The sequence below is a fragment of the Staurois parvus genome, unplaced genomic scaffold (genome assembly GCF_062004578.1).
Source record: "Staurois parvus isolate SC_StPar_1 unplaced genomic scaffold, SC_StPar_1.0 ptg000396l, whole genome shotgun sequence".
Lineage (NCBI taxonomy): Eukaryota > Metazoa > Chordata > Amphibia > Anura > Ranidae > Staurois > Staurois parvus.
In genome coordinates this window covers 779,834-798,818 of record NW_028318192.1, presented here as the reverse complement: position 1 = coordinate 798,818, position 18,985 = coordinate 779,834, and positions in this window count along the sequence as shown.

Here is an 18,985-nt window from a genome sequence, read left to right as displayed (position 1 = left end):
TATTTCTGAGACAATCAAAAATATTATACAGTTATTGCACAGCATTTAAGCAACTTTATTAGCCAGAAAATTTAGGTGGGAGAGGTGAAGCAAGTTTTATTAAGAAATAAAAATAATAGTGTGTTCTTTTACAATCAATAGCTAGAAATATTGTACAGTCAATGCACAGTTTGCAAGCAGCTCCATTAGGTTGAAATTTAGGAAGTAGAGAGGAGGCAGGTTTTATCACAAACAAAAAATTAGAGTGCATAATTTCAGAGACAGTAGCAGCATTTTGTTTTCTTTCTTTAATGATGGGGTGGGGTTAGGAGATTTTTGGTGAGTTTCAGTCCTACTCTTGGTCTCACCCACTTTGTCCCTATGCAGATCCTCTTACCTGTTTAATGTGAAGGTAAGCCTCCCCTTGTCAGACTTCCATTCCTATAGCTTGAGGAGACAAATATTGCTGCGGATGCAAATGGCGAACCTTGTGAATTGGAAGTAGAGGTGGAATGTGAACAGAGGGAAGGAGAATCAGGGGCCTTTTGTTTCTGACCTGTGTCATTAACCACTTGCCCTCCTGAGGATTTACCCCCCTTAATGACCAGACCTCTTTTTGCTACTCGGTGCTGCACTAATTCAACTGATAATTGCACGGTCATGCAATGCTGCACCCAAGCAAAATTTACGTCCTTTTTTTCACACAAATAGAGCTTTCTTTTGGTGGTATTTGATCACCTGTGCGCTTTTTATTTTTCACGCTATAAACAAAAAAATACCCAAAATTTTTAAGAAAAATGATATTTTTTACTTTCAGCTATAAAAAATATATAGTAAACTCAAAGTTAGTTATAAATTTAAGCCAAAATGTATTCTGCTACATGTTTTTGGTAAAGAAAATCCCAATAAGTGTATATTGATTGCTTTGTGTGAAAGTTATGGCGTCTACAAACTATGGTATAGATACTGCAATTTACGCCATTTTTTTGCTATACAGCGCTGTGCTAGTTTAACGGACAATTGTGCGGTCATGCAATACGGTACATAAATGAAATTTATGTCCTTTTTTTCACACAAATAGAGCTTTCTTTCCGTGGTATTTGATCGCCTGTGCGTTTTTTATTTTTTGCGCTATAAAGAAAAAAACGGCTGACAATTTTGAGAAGAAAAAACAATATTTTGGACTTTTTGCTATAAAACATGTCCAGTAAAAAAAATTTAAAAATCAAATTTCATCATAAATTTCGGCCAAAATGCATTCTGTGACATTTCTTTGCTAAAAAAAAAAAACAATACATGTAAATTAATTGGTTTACGTGAAAGTTATAGCGTTTACAAATGGCGGGAAAGATACTGGGATTTAAATTTTTTTTTAATACTAATAATGGCGGCCATCAGCGACTTATGACTGCGATCAGTGACTTATGGCGGCAATCAGTGACTTATGGTGGGACTGCAGGACTGCTGCGGACATTCTCACAATGGGGGGGAACTGACTTGGGGTTACTGACATCCCCAGTGACACCAATACAGTGATCAGTGCAAAAAAAACAAAACACTGACACTGTACTAATGGAACTGGGGAGGAAGGGGTTAACTTTTTTATTTACTGAAAGGGTTAACTGTGTGAGGGGAGTGTTTTACTAGGGGGCAGAGGTGTGTACTGCAGGGAACACCGCTGATCGGGAGAGAGAAACTCTTCTCTCCGGCTCAGCATGTCAGGAGCTGACAGGGAACTGACAGAAAGCAGAGCTACTGCAGCCCTGCTCTCTGTCAGTGATTGCCGCTAATCGGCGGGACACAGCCAGTAACGAATGGCTGTGACCCAGCAACTGACATCCGCGGCCGTGATCGGAGGGACAGGTAGAGCGGTGGCGCGCGTCGCGCGACCCCTACCTGTTTTGCAAACACACGTTTTAAAACATGGTTTTGCCCAGTCGTGCCACCCTGCCGCCGTATTTCTACAGTGGCTGGGCGGCATGTGGTTAAGGTATTCAAGATATTTACTAGGACTCATAGCTGCAGGAAGAGACTACAAAATACAATGCTATTGTTGGCAGCCGATATGTGAAAAAAGGGCCAGGCTGCTTAAAGTGGTTCTAAAGGCACAAGGTTTTTTGCCTACATGCATTCTATGCATGAAGGTAAAAACCTTCTCAAAAATCAGCCCCACTAGCCCTCCTTACACCTATCTGAGCCCCATCGCAATCCAACGATGTCCACAAGAGCCTCGGTTCTCGAGGGACACTTACTCCTGATTGGCTGAGGCAGCTGTGAGAGCCATTGGCAGTGAGCCAATCAGGAGAGGGAGTTGGCGGGGCCAAGCCACGGTTCTGTGTTTGAATGAGCATACAGATCAGCACATCGGGAGTGTGCCTGCTCAGGTTCCCCCATAGCAAGCAGTTTGCTGTGGGGGCACCTGACAGGAGGGAGGGATCAGGAGCACCAGCAGGGAACTCAAGAAGAGGAGGCTACTGTATACAAAACCACTGCACAAAGCAGGTAGGTATGACATGTTTGTTTGTTAGATTGTTTTTACTAAAGCAAGACTTTAGTATCACTTTAACTATTTTTAGAGGCCCTGGGAATAGCAGTGTCCTGTACTCATGAGGAAAAGCCAACCAGGGGAATAGGATGGCTGCTACTGCTTCTGCTCTTGTCCCTGTGCAAAATCTCAGTTTTGATTAAAATAATACTTTGTAATCATGCCAGGCTGTAAGAAATCAGCAGCACTGACATGCAGAAAAAAGTGAAAACAGTATAAAAAAAAAAAAAGTCAGTTGCTTAACCACCTCAATACTGCCTTATTTATATATACTGCCTCGTATTGATATGGTTGTACATGGCGCTACAACCATGATCCTGGTACCTTTTTTAAGGAGATAATTCTATTTTATGTAAAAGTGATCCAAGCACCTGTACAGCCTCTGGATTACTTCTACAAGTGGCAGAATGGGGTTCCTAAAAAAATTGTTAATGTGCCCCAAACCCCCCCCCCCCATGTTTAAGCCCAAAGGCGAACATGTACATAGATCTCAAATGCATTTGTAAACAGAACGTATATGAGGTATCACCACTAACATTAAAGCAAAAGCAATAATTCTGGAGCCAGACCTCCTCTGTAACTCTAAACTGGTAAGCTGTAAAGGCTTTTAAAGCATCGCTTGTGGTTAATTTATTGTACTGTAGTTTGTTGCTCTTCCATGAGCTTGTTCAGTTTTAAAGCAAAACATATTTGGTATCAATTTACTCAGCATAACATAATATTTTATATTTTACCAAAAATGGGTACTACTGTATATTGTGTTTGTGTTTACAAAAATTCATTAAATTGTATTCTTTGCAAAAAACTGTTGCACTATTGTGTGACACAGAAACACTGCAACACCCACCATTTTATTGTCAAGGGTCTCTGCTTAAAAATATAACATGTTTTGGGGTGCTAAATAATTTTCTAAAAAAAAAAATGCAGTTGTTTACATGTGTGTATGAAACTTCAGACTAGGCCTGGGGGGGGTCAAGTGATTAAGATATGAAGTTCTTTGCCAATTTATATGTCACACAGCTAGGGTTTACTTCTACTTTGATTAATTTTTATATCATGTTTCCATGCTCACCTTTCTGAGTATAGCATGTTAACTAGAGATGAGCGAATTATTCAAAAATTTGATTCGGCTGATTCGCAGAATTTGCGGAAGAAATTTGATTCGAAGCGAATTTATTCGCTGCGAATTTAACTTATTAAAAGGGTTTCTAGGCTTCAGAGAGCCTTTATATTAGTGCAGAACACTGTACCTTTAATTTAAATGCCCTTGGAGTCTGCTGGGGAAGAGAAATAATACTGTCAGTCAGTATGACATGCAGATGAGTGCCGTCGATCTTAGAATCACCGCACACTTCACTCATTTGGGCAGTCACGGGGCACGACGAAGAAGAAGAAGAAGAATGAAAAGAAGAAGAAGAAGAATGAAAAGAAGAATGAGAAGAATGAAAAGAAGAAGAAGAAGAATGAAAAGAAGAATGAGAAGAAGAATGAAAAGAAGAAGAAGAAGAATGAAAAGAAGAATGAAAAGAAGAAGAAGAAGAATGAAAAGAAGAAGAAGAAGAATGAAAAGAAGAATGAAAAGAATGAAAAGAAGAATGAAAAGAAGAAGAAGAAGAATGAAAAGAAGAATGAGAAGAAGAATGAAAAGAAGAAGAAGAAGAATGAAAAGAAGAATGAAAAGAAGAAGAAGAAGAATGAAAAGAAGAAGAAGAAGAATGAAAAGAAGAATGAAAAGAATGAAAAGAAGAATGAAAAGAAGAAGAAGAAGAATGAAAAGAAGAAGGAGAATGAAAAGAAGAATGAGAAGAAGAATGAAAAGAAGAAGAAGAAGAATGAAAAGAAGAAGAATGAAAAGAAGAATGAAAAGAAGAAGAAGAATGAAAAGAAGAAGAATAAGAATGAAAAGAAGAAGAAGAAGAATGAAAAGAAGAATGAGAAGAAGAATGAAAAGAAGAAGAAGAAGAATGAAAAGAAGAAGAAGAAGAATGAAAAGAAGAATGAAAAGAAGAAGAAGAAGAATGAAAAGAAGAAGAAGAAGAAGAATGAAAAGAAGAAGAATGAAAAGAAGAATGAGAAGAAGAATGAAAAGAAGAAGAAGAAGAAGAATGAAAAGAAGAATGAAAAGAAGAAGAAGAAGAATGAAAAGAAGAAGAAGAAGAATGAAAAGAAGAATGAAAAGTAGAATAAGAAGAATGAAAAGAAGAAGAAGAAGAATGAAAAGAAGAATGAGAAGAAGAATGAAAAGAAGAATGAGAAGAATGAAAAGAAGAATGAAAAGAAGAAGAAGAAGAATGAAAAGAAGAAGAAGAAGATTGAAAAGAAGAATGAAAAGAAGAAGAAGAAGAATGAAAAGAAAAAGAAGAAGAATGAAAAGAAGAATGAGAAGAAGAATGAAAAGAAGAAGAAGAAGAATGAAAAGAAGAATGAAAAGAAGAAGAAGAAGAATGAAAAGAAGAAGAAGAAGAATGAAAAGAAGAATGAAAAGAAGAAGAAGAAGAAGAAGAATGAAAAGAAGAATGATAAGAAGAATGAAAAGAAGAAGAAGAAGAATGAAAAGAAGAATGAAAAGAAGAAGAAGAAGAATGAAAAGAAGAAGAAGAAGAATGAAAAGAAGAATGAGAAGAAGAATGAAAAGAAGAATGAGAAGAATGAAAAGAAGAATGAAAAGAAGAAGAATGAAAAGAAGAAGAAGAAGAATGAAAAGAAGAATGAAAAGAAGAAGAAGAAGAATGAAAAGAAGAATGAAAAGAAGAAGAAGAAGAATGAAAAGAAGAAGAAGAAGAATGAAAAGAAGAATGAGAAGAAGAATGAAAAGAAGAATGAAAAGAAGAATGAAAAGAAGAATGAGAAGAATGAAAAGAAGAAGAAGAAGAATGAAAAGAAGAAGAATGAAAAGAAGAATGAGAAGAAGAAGAATGAAAAGAAGAATGAAAAGAAGAAGAAGAAGAATGAAAAGAAGAAGAATGAAAAGAAGAAGAAGAAGAATGAAAAGAAGAAGAAGAATGAAAAGAAGAATGAGAAGAAGAATGAAAAGAAGAATGAGAAGAATGAAATGAAGAATGAAAAGAAGAAGAAGAATGAAAAGAAGAAGAATGAAAAGAAGAAGAAGAATGAAAAGAAGAATGAAAAGAAGAAGAAGAAGAAGAATGAAAAGAAGAATGAGAAGAAGAATGAAAAGAAGAATGAGAAGAATGAAAAGAAGAATGAAAAGAAGAAGAAGAATGAAAAGAAGAAGAAGAAGAATGAAAAGAAGAATGAAAAGAAGAAGAAGAAGAATGAAAAGAAGAAGAAGAAGAATGAAAAGAAGAAGAAGAAGAATGAAAAGAAGAATGAAAAGAAGAAGAAGAATGAAAAGAAGAAGAATGAAAAGAAGAAGAAGAATGAAAAGAAGAAGAAGAAGAATGAAAAGAAGAATGAGAAGAATGAAAAGAAGAAGAAGAAGAATGAAAAGAAGAATGAGAAGAAGAATGAAAAGAAGAAGAAGAAGAATGAAAAGAAGAATGAAAAGAAGAAGAAGAAGAATGAAAAGAAGAAGAATAAGAATGAAAAGAAGAATGAAAAGAATGAAAAGAAGAATGAAAAGAAGAAGAAGAAGAATGAAAAGAAGAATGAGAAGAAGAATGAAAAGAAGAAGAAGAAGAATGAAAAGAAGAATGAAAAGAAGAAGAAGAAGAATGAAAAGAAGAAGAAGAAGAATGAAAAGAAGAATGAAAAGAATGAAAAGAAGAATGAAAAGAAGAAGAAGAAGAATGAAAAGAAGAAGGAGAATGAAAAGAAGAATGAGAAGAAGAATGAAAAGAAGAAGAAGAAGAATGAAAAGAAGAAGAATGAAAAGAAGAATGAAAAGAAGAAGAAGAATGAAAAGAAGAAGAATAAGAATGAAAAGAAGAAGAAGAAGAATGAAAAGAAGAATGAGAAGAAGAATGAAAAGAAGAAGAAGAAGAATGAAAAGAAGAAGAAGAAGAATGAAAAGAAGAATGAAAAGAAGAAGAAGAAGAATGAAAAGAAGAAGAAGAAGAATGAAAAGAAGAAGAATGAAAAGAAGAATGAGAAGAAGAATGAAAAGAAGAAGAAGAAGAAGAATGAAAAGAAGAATGAAAAGAAGAAGAAGAAGAATGAAAAGAAGAAGAAGAAGAATGAAAAGAAGAATGAAAAGTAGAATAAGAAGAATGAAAAGAAGAAGAAGAAGAATGAAAAGAAGAATGAGAAGAAGAATGAAAAGAAGAATGAGAAGAATGAAAAGAAGAATGAAAAGAAGAAGAAGAAGAATGAAAAGAAGAAGAAGAAGATTGAAAAGAAGAATGAAAAGAAGAAGAAGAAGAATGAAAAGAAAAAGAAGAAGAATGAAAAGAAGAATGAGAAGAAGAATGAAAAGAAGAAGAAGAAGAATGAAAAGAAGAATGAAAAGAAGAAGAAGAAGAATGAAAAGAAGAAGAAGAAGAATGAAAAGAAGAATGAAAAGAAGAAGAAGAAGAAGAAGAATGAAAAGAAGAATGATAAGAAGAATGAAAAGAAGAAGAAGAAGAATGAAAAGAAGAATGAAAAGAAGAAGAAGAAGAATGAAAAGAAGAAGAAGAAGAATGAAAAGAAGAATGAGAAGAAGAATGAAAAGAAGAATGAGAAGAATGAAAAGAAGAATGAAAAGAAGAAGAATGAAAAGAAGAAGAAGAAGAATGAAAAGAAGAATGAAAAGAAGAAGAAGAAGAATGAAAAGAAGAATGAAAAGAAGAAGAAGAAGAATGAAAAGAAGAAGAAGAAGAATGAAAAGAAGAATGAGAAGAAGAATGAAAAGAAGAATGAAAAGAAGAATGAAAAGAAGAATGAGAAGAATGAAAAGAAGAAGAAGAAGAATGAAAAGAAGAAGAATGAAAAGAAGAATGAGAAGAAGAAGAATGAAAAGAAGAATGAAAAGAAGAAGAAGAAGAATGAAAAGAAGAAGAATGAAAAGAAGAAGAAGAAGAATGAAAAGAAGAAGAAGAATGAAAAGAAGAATGAGAAGAAGAATGAAAAGAAGAATGAGAAGAATGAAATGAAGAATGAAAAGAAGAAGAAGAATGAAAAGAAGAAGAATGAAAAGAAGAAGAAGAATGAAAAGAAGAATGAAAAGAAGAAGAAGAAGAATGAAAAGAAGAATGAGAAGAAGAATGAAAAGAAGAATGAGAAGAATGAAAAGAAGAATGAAAAGAAGAAGAAGAATGAAAAGAAGAAGAAGAAGAATGAAAAGAAGAATGAAAAGAAGAAGAAGAAGAATGAAAAGAAGAAGAAGAAGAATGAAAAGAAGAAGAAGAAGAATGAAAAGAAGAATGAAAAGAAGAAGAAGAATGAAAAGAAGAAGAATGAAAAGAAGAAGAAGAATGAAAAGAAGAAGAAGAAGAAGAATGAAAAGAAGAAGAAGAATGAAAAGAAGAAGAATTCCAGTACAGCAAAAAGTGTATCTGCAGAGAGCTCCGCTATTTCTGACAGTTCTCTGACAGTTCCTTCACATTTACAGCGGTTGAAACATTGTAGCTATTTGTTTCCGAATAAAAACATCTGTATCCTAAATGGAAACAAATAGATACAATGTTTCAACCGCTGTAAATGTGAAGGAACTGTCAGAGAACTGTCAGAAAAAGCGGAGCTCTCTGCAGGGACACTTTTTGCCGGCTGTAGAAGGGATGAAAATCGGCCGATCGGGAAAAATAAGATTCGCGCATCCGAAGTTTGCTAATATTCGGATTCGATGCGAATCGAATTTTTCCTAATATTCGAAACGAATTCCACTTCGCCAAGTTCGATTCGCTCATCTCTAATGTTAACCTTAACTTAATGTAAACCAACTCTCTAACATTCCCCCTGACAGCTTGCATATTGCAATCTACTAAATCCCTTTCTACAAGTCCTAGAAAGCATGCAAGCTGTGAAAAAAAGGCCAGCTTGATAATACTGTAAAACACAAACTGCCAATGGTGTCTCAGGTTACCAACAAATAAAAGTAGTTTTAAAGAGCAACTGTAGTCTTCTCAGTGCATTATAGATAAACATTGAAAACATATAATCTTTATATAAATAATATAATCAATCTGTGTTCACATTTTAAAAATGCTGTTTCTTTGTATTTTCCTGACACCAAACTGGTACTTTCAATTTCCTACAAAAACATTTCAGCACTGTAATAAATGAAAGGTTTCTTACCCCATCTCAAAATAACAAAACAAACTAGGTATTCACATGATTTTAGTCTATGAATACAGAGATAAATGGACTGTCCAGTTGTTTTGGCCACCAATTAACTCACAAAGCTGCTTGAATGAGCGGTGAATGGAGGAAGAAGTGTGGAACTAATCTGTTATGTAATAAAAATTTATGTAGATACTACTTACCTTGGGAAAAATAATGCATTGTCATATAGCATATGGCTCCATCATCAGTAAATAATATAAGGTCACCATACTGTATGCATTTACACAAAGATAGGATGGTCTACTTCTAAGTCACCCACAACATGCAATTTCAAGTGAAGAGACCATATGAAAGAGGACGCTTAGGAAAGAGACAGTATATCACTCTGAATTAGAGAAACAGTCAAAACAAATGTTTGCATATTCTTTCACATGGGCCAAAGATCCCCTTCACCAATGTAAAAATTAGCAATTTTTGCCAGAATACTTGCTGTTCTACAATAAACACCTGTTAACCTTTGATCAGCCTGAATAATAATCCCCTCAACCCTAATATTCTATTGAAAAGAACAAGTTTAAAAAGCCAGTATAGCATTTTCTTACAGGGTATTGATAGCACAGAGGGTGAGAACACTCCATTATCCCTTGAGTCCTCTGTTAATACAGCCAGGATCCCTGTTGGGAACCCAAACTAATTACAGCTATTCCTTTTTGTTTCCAATGTAAATCTGGCCATACACTTTGTGAATTTTGACCAGTTCTCTATGAATCAGCCACAATTTGCTATGTGGGTGGCTCTGCTGGCTCCCTCCTTCCTGATATCCTTTTACTGAAAAAAATCATTAAATCATATGCAGCCTCTCTTCTGTTATTCTAGTAGGTTCCAACAGCAGCTGTCACAATACAACAGCCCATCAGGAGGATTCATCCACCTGTGCTTTTATTATGGATGGAGGAATCTGTTGGATAGGCTGCAGGCTTAATGAAGAATACCTAACAGTGTATGCCCAGGTAAAAAATAAGTAACATCAGCTCGCCCTTTTCACAAACTGATGATTGACAATATTGATGTAACTTGAATTGTAACTGATACAGTAACTGCTGCAGAACCACTTCCATTGTTGTTGCTGTATTATCTTTCTGCAGTGTGGGCAGGGTTAAACTGTATATTCATTAATGCAATAGGGCAACATCCATCTTTAAGACCACTTTACAATGCTTGTCTGTGGAGCGTCTCCAGTGCAGGAGGGCAGCCATCTTGGCTGGGTCTGATTCAGTCCTGGAGGGAATTGGCTGATGCAACAGAGGAAAGGTTGGTGAGGAAAGGGGAGAGGACTGCCTGGGAGCAAGCAGGAGTGTGGGGAAAAGACTGTGCTGCTGCTGCTGGCTGAACAGAACTCTGCCATAGCTGACTACAGTCAGGAAAGGTTGCTCATCGCACAGTGGTGTGATTTAAATGCCAGGTGTGATCAGCCTGTACTAGAGAACACTCCCACCACTTGTAAGGAAGGAAAAAAGGAACTGTCTCTGAAGGACTGAAAGAGAGAGATCACAGAAGCCTCTATCCCTGTTTGACTTGAACTTGTCTTTTACTGAATCAGAGCATGTGTCCAGTGACCCAGAAGAGGGTATCCTAGCTCTGATAATAGACTAACACCATACAAGGTAATCTGTTGTCTGCTGCAAACTGTTGTGCTTTCTTCAAGCATTCCGACTTTGCCAGCCAACATTTTTTTTTTCATCATTAGTTGGCCAGTGTGACAAAACAGGGACTGTTTTAGTAAGTTAGGACTGTCTTTGAATACTGTTGCTAGTCATGTATGGCTACTAAAAGTGGGATTTCTGGAATTTAGAGCACTATGCTTAGCACCAATATGTTATTTATTCCTGTAACCAGGTGTTTCACAAAAAACACTAAAAGATAAACAAAATACAAGGGGATTACAGCACAGGGAGTATAATTTATTGCTCCATTAAAAAAAACCCCAGCAACATCAGACATTCCTGTCTTTATACCTAGTGTTCAAATGACAAAGTCTGGAGGTAAAATAATTAAATTACAGATGCACATTCCTCAGTACTTTAGAGTAGTAACAATTAACATTGAGTTAGCCTTGTGAAGTGAACACAAACCTGCAAATCACACTGAAAGCAAACTGGCATACTTTGCCCAAAGGAAACATAAACCATTACAGGCCATTATGCAACATGGCTGTGAGTGTCCTAGTTAACATTTGGCACAAAATTACTTGGTGATAGTCAGAATGATGTTATTTCACTGCCACCTCAGTGTGGCATGGTGGACATACATGCATTTTTGAAACATACATGTTTTTTAATTTGTTGTCTTTTTTTGCCAGTAATATGATAAAAAAGACCATCACACAGGTTTGTCAACATATACCAAGAGTGAAATGGCCACTCTTGCTTTAATATGCAAAAAAATATTAAGGCTGAGATTATTATGTATGTTCCCATTAGGGAGGTTCATCACACTTAATAATTTTAGCTCCTGGGACACATCACTGACTCTCCATGATCATTTATGTAATGAAGGAACATTATGGAAGATATGAAGGTCTGGCAAGGTAATATACATACTGTAGTTTAAAAAAAAATACAACACCCTGCTCATGATAAATTGGTATTTGCATAAGTAGCATCTGGAAAATATGCCAAAAATGTTATGAAGATAGCAAATAGATGTCAAACAAGTCAACATTGTAGAGGCCTAAATATTTCTGAGATATGATTTATCTGGATTTTTTTTTGTGGGGAAAAAAAGTTAATAGCTAATTTTTAAAAGACCACAATCATTGATGTTGCCATTTTTTGTTTCCTTAAGTTTCTTCTATACTATATGTGGTGCATACAAATAAAAGCTGACCAAGCTTTCGCTGAAAAAAATGCAATACTGAAAGCCACTAGTAATTGCTATGGGCAGTGTGCACCTCCAGAGATAGCCTCAGATGAGAGCTTGTGCGCCAGGATGTCAATCTATCGCACTGTTGTCCACAAGGAGATTTATCACAGGATTCAGCTTGTGCAGCACTGTCAAGCCAAAACTGAGCATTAAATAGCTGGCCAGCTAGTACTCATATACATAGCTAATATCCTCTCTTTCTTTCAATGACAGTTCCATTTGATTCAGATATATTATTAATGATTTCTTCACTTATGTTTATTTAATCTGTTATTTTCAGATTTAAGCCACCTTACACATTATGTAGCCATCAATCCTCTGTGTATAAACTCACAGGTCTATATGCTAAACTGATTTTAATCTTTTACTCACCACTACATTTCTGACTGATCTTTGTAAGCTTCAGGTACACTCCAAAACACCATAGTGAATTTGGTCTTGCAACACTGATCTGTTCTGGTAATTTAATGACAGTCTTACACAGCTTGGGTGCCATCTATTTTGGTGTTTTCAAGTTAGCAAGCCAGTGACACATTTGCAATAGCCATAGTAGATCAGTTCCCATGGCTTAAGCCAGCCATAAATGGTTTGAATCAAACCATGTATAGGCAGGTTGAATTAACCTAGTTGATCAACCTCCTTAGCGGTAATCCCGAGTGTAGCTTGGGGTAAAATTTCTATACTGTCAGGAATGGACTTGCCAATAGTGGTGGGACTCACCTGCCTTGTGGGCTGCAGTACCAGGGCTGGCCAGCGGGTGCTGCAGCCCACAAGGCAGGTGAGTCCCACCACTATTGGCAAGTCTATTCCTGACATATACCAAAAGCGGTAACCCCGAGCTACACTCGGGCTTACCATGCGGAGCTGCTCTGGGGGTCCCTGCAGCACTTACCTTGTCCTTCGCTCCCGCGATGTGTCCCCTGCAGCATCCCCGGCCATCTCCTCCGGCTGATGCCGGCATCCGGCTTCTGTGTTCCGGTCCCTTTGACGTCGGGACGTACGGACGCGGGAACTGGCGGGAAATTTGAATTTTTTAAAAAATTTCATTTTTGCTGTCATTGCTATTTCAATGCATTTCACATATATTTTGTCCCTACTGCTTTGTCCTGTGCCCTGCCTGCATTTTGAATGTTCTTTCTGCCTGGAAACTTAGAAAAGTCCATGGCGTCCAAAAAGCGTCCCTTTACGTCAAAAGCGGTTTTAGAACAGCGATAGTAAATCAGAACCACTTGCAGAATTGAGTGATAATGATTTGTGGGAAATTCGTCATCAGACACTGAAAACTATTTTGCAACTTTGCTCAGCGATGTGCGAATTTGCCTCTGTATTTCAAATTTCAGTGTTTTTGGTTTGATTATATTATTGAATTAAATTTATTATTATTATATTATTATTTTTTATGATTATTTATTAAATTATAATTTATGATTTCGTGTTTCAAATTTTATCCTACCCGGGATGTTTAATAGACTCTTGTTCGTACAGATTTCAGTGAGTTATTCCTAAAAATTACAGCCTACAATAAAAAACTACATATTTCCATGCAAAAAAATGGTACCGCTTTCAGCACAAAAAATCGGAAAGAATCATACCGCCAAGGAGGTTAATCAATAAACTTGGGTACAACCAGCCTGCCAGATTTTACATGCAATTATTACTAGCGGATATTATAGCTGCTTGCAATAATCATTGTCTTTTCCTGGCTATGTGCATAAAGCATAACATAAAAAGGCAGATTTTTAAAATACCCCAGGGAGGGATTGTTTTGGTCCCTGCAGATATTAAGACTTTAAGTGATCACCTCTCTGCTGGATACCAAGATAAAGTTTTATACTGAAACACAGAACCCATTATGAATATTTTCGCTGAGATCTCATGTGATGATGGTTAACTCATGGTGTGGGGAAGGTTTTAATGTCAATGGAGAGTTTAACAAATTGAGATTTCATATCACCATATGGGAAGAATGTTTTCTTGTGAATAGGTTCCAATAAAATTTACATTAAAATGACCATAAAGCAATCATGGTTTTTGATGTAGGGGTACCCTAATGTGTGTTTTAGGCCTCATGCACACTTGAGCACAAAAAAGATGCTTTTACATGCATTTGAGCTTTTGTTTTTTTTCTTTCTCTGCTTCTAAACACCCTTCCATGTTAGCCTATGTGTCCATGCACACTATAGACATTTACAAGAGTTTAGAGGCAGGGGTGGTTAGAGGCAAAAAAAATACCAAAGTTGCTTTCAGGGGAGAAGCATAAATAAAGAATCCTGATGTGTCTAAACGTAAGTAAACATATCTAAACAAGCCTAAGTGCTAGGTGTGTTTAGTACTTGAGAATTTTCTCATTTCAATGGCCAGAATAAATAAATATTCTGGCCAACGAAATTAATAAGCTCCCAAGTACTTGACATGCCTGAATGTGTTTGCAGAAACATAACTTTTTTTTTGAAGCTGCTTTTCTCCTGCCAGGAAAAAAGCATTTATTAAAGTCCCAGTGTGCATGAAGACTTATGTGACAGATGTGTAATTTTTTATATGTGGTGTGTTGCTATGTGGTAATTTTTTTGAAACTTTGTGGATTGTTATAAATAAAAATCTTGTAAGTGTATCAGTACGTATTTTCTTTTCTTGACTGTTAATTTACATGTGAGAAAATCAAGTGACAACTGACCAAGACTTGAAGGAAGAATGAATAGAATATTTGAAAATGATTAAACCTTTAATAATTATGTCTATATTTTGACTTGACTAAAATTGAATAAAGACATTGAACAGGAAAATGATTGACAACTTATGTAAAATGAGGATAAAATGGAAGGGTGACAAATAACAACTGAGCAAGTGAAAACTGATCAGTACTTAAGGACGAAATGATGTGTGAGGAGTACAAGTGACAACTGACGCAGACCCAGGGGGGAAGGATATGTGAGGAGGACAAGGACAACTGACCAAGACATAGAGGAGGATATATAAGGAGGACAGGTGACAAAATGAAAATTGACCAAGGCAGAATTTTAGAGTAGAGGCATCAAGGTTTGGAGAATAGGTGAGAAACATGTTGTGGAATATTCTAACAGGGCATGATATTGAATGATAATTATAGAACTGATGTCAATTTCAGAATGTACCTCACAACATATTTTGCAGAAAGGGATACCTTTAAGTTCCTCTTTTGAACATAAATCATATTCATATTCAAATAAATTAATTAGCAATGTCATCCCTATATTTACTTTATAGTTATAAGTTTGCTTGAATGTGATTATGTGTACTAATGGCAGATGATTCCTATCCCTTCATTTTTGAAAATTATTAATTAAATGAAAAAATGTACATTTGATTATACTGCCTATGTTTCATTTTAAAATACAACCAAAAAAAGAAAGCTGAAATGTAAATAATATAGTACAGGGTCAAAAGTGTGGACAGAATACAATTAAAAAAGTGACATTGATTGCCAAAAGTGAGTCAAAAAACATTGCAACTGTAAAATGAGACTACTCATTTGAATCCCAGAATAGTAAGTGTTTCTATAAAAGGTATATTAAAATGCTGATCTATAAATCTATGGTCAGCAATTAAATTATTGCATTATTATAGAAATATTTTTAATAAGAATATGCAACCACACAACAGTGCTACAGGAAAAAGGTACTTAAAGGAATAAAACAAAACATACAATGGCCTGATATGTAAATGATTTATGTGAAAGAGTTATGGCAATTAACACTTCTCCATTTAGAATCACTGTAATAGTGTTGAGAAAACCAGTCCTAATTTATCTCCAGTGTTCAGCGAATTTGGCAAAAGTAAACTTCGCAGCACATTTCATTGAAATCAATGTGCGTGTGTTTGGGGGTGGGGGGATGAGATGTGATGTTCAATTCTGGTCATTTAAGAGGGTTAATAGGCAAGTTGTTATCAGTAAAATGGCAATGGAAGCTGAGCATAACCATGAAACACCTTTGCTAATGGAAAAAAAAGACAGCTAAGGGTGGAAAATACTTTTGCCAGGTTGAGATGAATGGAAATTTCTGATATTTACTGCATACAGTATCTATGGTCAAGCAAATCTGAGTTTTTTATACATTAATATTTGACTGCAATAATTGCTGAATTTTAGCTAATTTTAACCAGTTGCGGTCTGACCACTGCCTTTGTACTGTGGGCAGGCAGCCGCTCTGCACTCATTGAGTGTTTCCAGATAGGGGGCACACACCATCTGTTCCATCTGTGCTGATTTTTTTATGAAAGACATGTAGCAGAATACATTTTAGCCTAACTTTATGAAGAAATTCAATTTAAAAAAAAATGTATTGGATGTGTTTTATAGCAGAAAGTAAGAAATATTGGGTTTCTTTCAAAAATTTCAGTCTTTATTAATTTATATAATAAAAAATGAAAAAACCCAGTATTGATCAAATTGTCAGTTTAAAACAGTGTGGCGCTGAATAGCAAAAAATGCCCCGATCATGAAAGGATAAAACCTTCCAGAGCTGAAGTGGTTAAGGTTTTTATTTGCAGTAACAGAGAAGGCTAGGGTTAGATCCCAGAATAAAAGTCCCACAAATTTAGCCCTAAAAGGCTTTACCTAAGAGGTCCAGTCAGGTGTCTGAATGTTTTAATCCTGCAGGTCCCTGCAAAAGAAGGGGATATCTACACGTCTCTGGTAGCCCATTCTCCTACTTCTCCACTGATTTAGCACTGCAACCTCAAAAGACCTCTTTGGCAATTGACACTTCAAGCTGATGCTAGTTCCTGCATCTTGGGTGAAGAAGGACCTATTTGGACAAGTTTTTGTTTGCATCAAAACATTTTCTATTGCCATAAATGTCTATGGGAATCCGAAAGCTGAACAAATGCATCTGTCAACGTACTCTGAATAATATCGGAAAGTCTCAGGCTGATATCAAAAGCAAACTGCATTTGCCCATTGACACAAGCCCAAAGGCCATTCATATAAAACATAAATGTTCAAGTAGGATGAAATCAAGCCTAATCATAATGACCTGTACAAAGAAATATCTACTTTGCTAATTCAATTATACAGACATCAAATTTTTTTATGAACGTGTTTGTCACCATAATGCTCTAAGACCAGGAGCATTATTACTCTTAGCTTGGAAGGCTAGTCTAAAGAACATCAGCTTCCCCTAGCTTAGACAAAACATTAACCAAACTTCAAGCACTTTTTCAGAAGCTCTTGAAGTTTAATTACACTTGCATTAAACATTATGCATTTGTACTTCTCTCCGGAATTCCAGTTATATGTTACCTTTACTGAACATAAATCCTGTTCCTAGAAGTATAGCCTTGCCCTGAATTTGAATCCATATTTTCTAAAAATAAGCTATTCCTAGTTACCACTAAATGTGGCTGTTCAAACAGAGAAAATGTGCTCTATACTGTGCTGAATGGGTGACCTATCTCGGAACATATTTTTAGGAGCACAGCAAGATACAGTATTCTTAGAGCCAGGAGGCTGCAAGCAGCATTGCAGGAAACAGAGCTTCTACAATTATTCTTTAAACCATTCTTCAGCTCAAATCTGAGAAAACAGATCTCCATGGAAGTAGTAGCTATTAGTTTGAAGTGATAGTAAAAGGATAAGTGAGAAACAGGGGTGGACTGACCATTTGGAAACTTGGGAACTGCCCGAGGGCCCGGGGTCAGTAGGGGGCCCCATGAGATGCCCCTGGTACCTTTTTCATAGGCTTTTTTGAGTTTGGGCAAGGACACAGGGGCCCCATGATCCCCTATTGCCCGGGGGCCCCATGAGTTGTCAGTCCACCCCTGGTGAGAAAGTAAATACTTATTGCTGGTTCCCCCACTCCTCCTCTGTGTCCACTGGTTCAACTTCAATATTTTGTCCTAGGTAACATGGAAGACAACTAGAGGGAAACACAGAGGGCAGAAGGGAACAGATGAAATTGACAAATCAACAGTCCTGAAAGTATCAATTGCTCAGAAGATTAATTTCTCTTCAACTGAGCAGCATTCAGCAGTGAATCCAACAGTAAAGGTAAGTATTATCTTTTTTTAATAGGGAACTCTTTTTTTCTTTTAATTTTGATGACAACGTTGCTCTTATGGCTCCATGCACACTGACTTAAAAATCGCTGCTTCTACAGGAGTTTTGTGTTTTCCTGTGGAAGCAGCTCAGTGTATCCTATGTGTCTATGCACATTAGGATAATTAGAGGCATATTTTAAGCTCCACATTTAAAGGTATGCAAAAAAAACCCTTTTAGTTTGCATTTTTGATTGGAGCATTCTGGCAGAAAAAAAATGCTAATCTCTCCTAAATTCACCTAAACTATGTACAAAAACGCTCTATATCAGTGTTTTTTTTCTGCCAAGGGAACTGTCTTTTTTTTCTAAGCCCAGTGTGCATGGAGCCTTAAGAAAACCATATTGGGATGGAGCACATTTTGTTTTATTTCTTTAAAGTTTATACTTTTTCAAACTAATATTTTACATGTGTTTTAATTATATTTAAAACTATTTTTTACAAATAAACATTTAGTGCAGAGTACACCCATGATCCTGCATTCTATTTATAAAGCATAAACATTCTCTGTTTGAGAGTCCATCACTGTCATATAAAACACACGGCCTGGAAGATTTTCCTTGTGGAAAGAGTTTGCTCAATGTCAGATTCGCTGTTTTATAAATATGTCCATGTGTGTGTTTTATTAAAAGATCTGACTGTAATTTAATATTAATATAAAGCAGTCTGAAAATGCAGGCAAGGAGGAGAAAGAGGTTGGAAAATATTCACTTTTGTATATATGTTTATGCTTGAGCTATTAAAAAAGATACAAACACAACCGTGCATATTCCTGATATGTGACTGCTATACCATGTACTTGTATAAAAAGTGTCCTGTACTCTTTATATTGCTTCTTGTGTGAAATCCCTGGTGTTCCTGCCAGTCCCTCTGCTTTCCTATTAAAACTGACCCCAATAGGCAGGATAGCACGTGGTCAGTCTTCTATCTGAGCTGCTCTCCTCCAATGATAAGAGTTGCGACTGACATGCCCCCCCCCCATGCACAGCCATTCACTCAAGATCAGTGTGCTGCTCTTTCTTTTCCCCTAGCTCTCTGACCCCCTTATGCAGCTGAGAACAAAGGGAATGTTATCACCCATAAAAAGGGGGAATTTATAATGTTTTTATATGTGTATATAAATGGTTTGCCTTTAATTCTAAACTGAATGGGTTGTTTTACAAGGTGACAATTTACATATACTTTAAGCTCTTTTTTCAACACAAGAGCTAAGAAGAACCTGAAAAACATGTGAAAAGGAGCCTTGAGTTCCAGTTGCTGGTTTCATATGAACATGTAAGGTATTTAAATGCAATACCTCTAAAT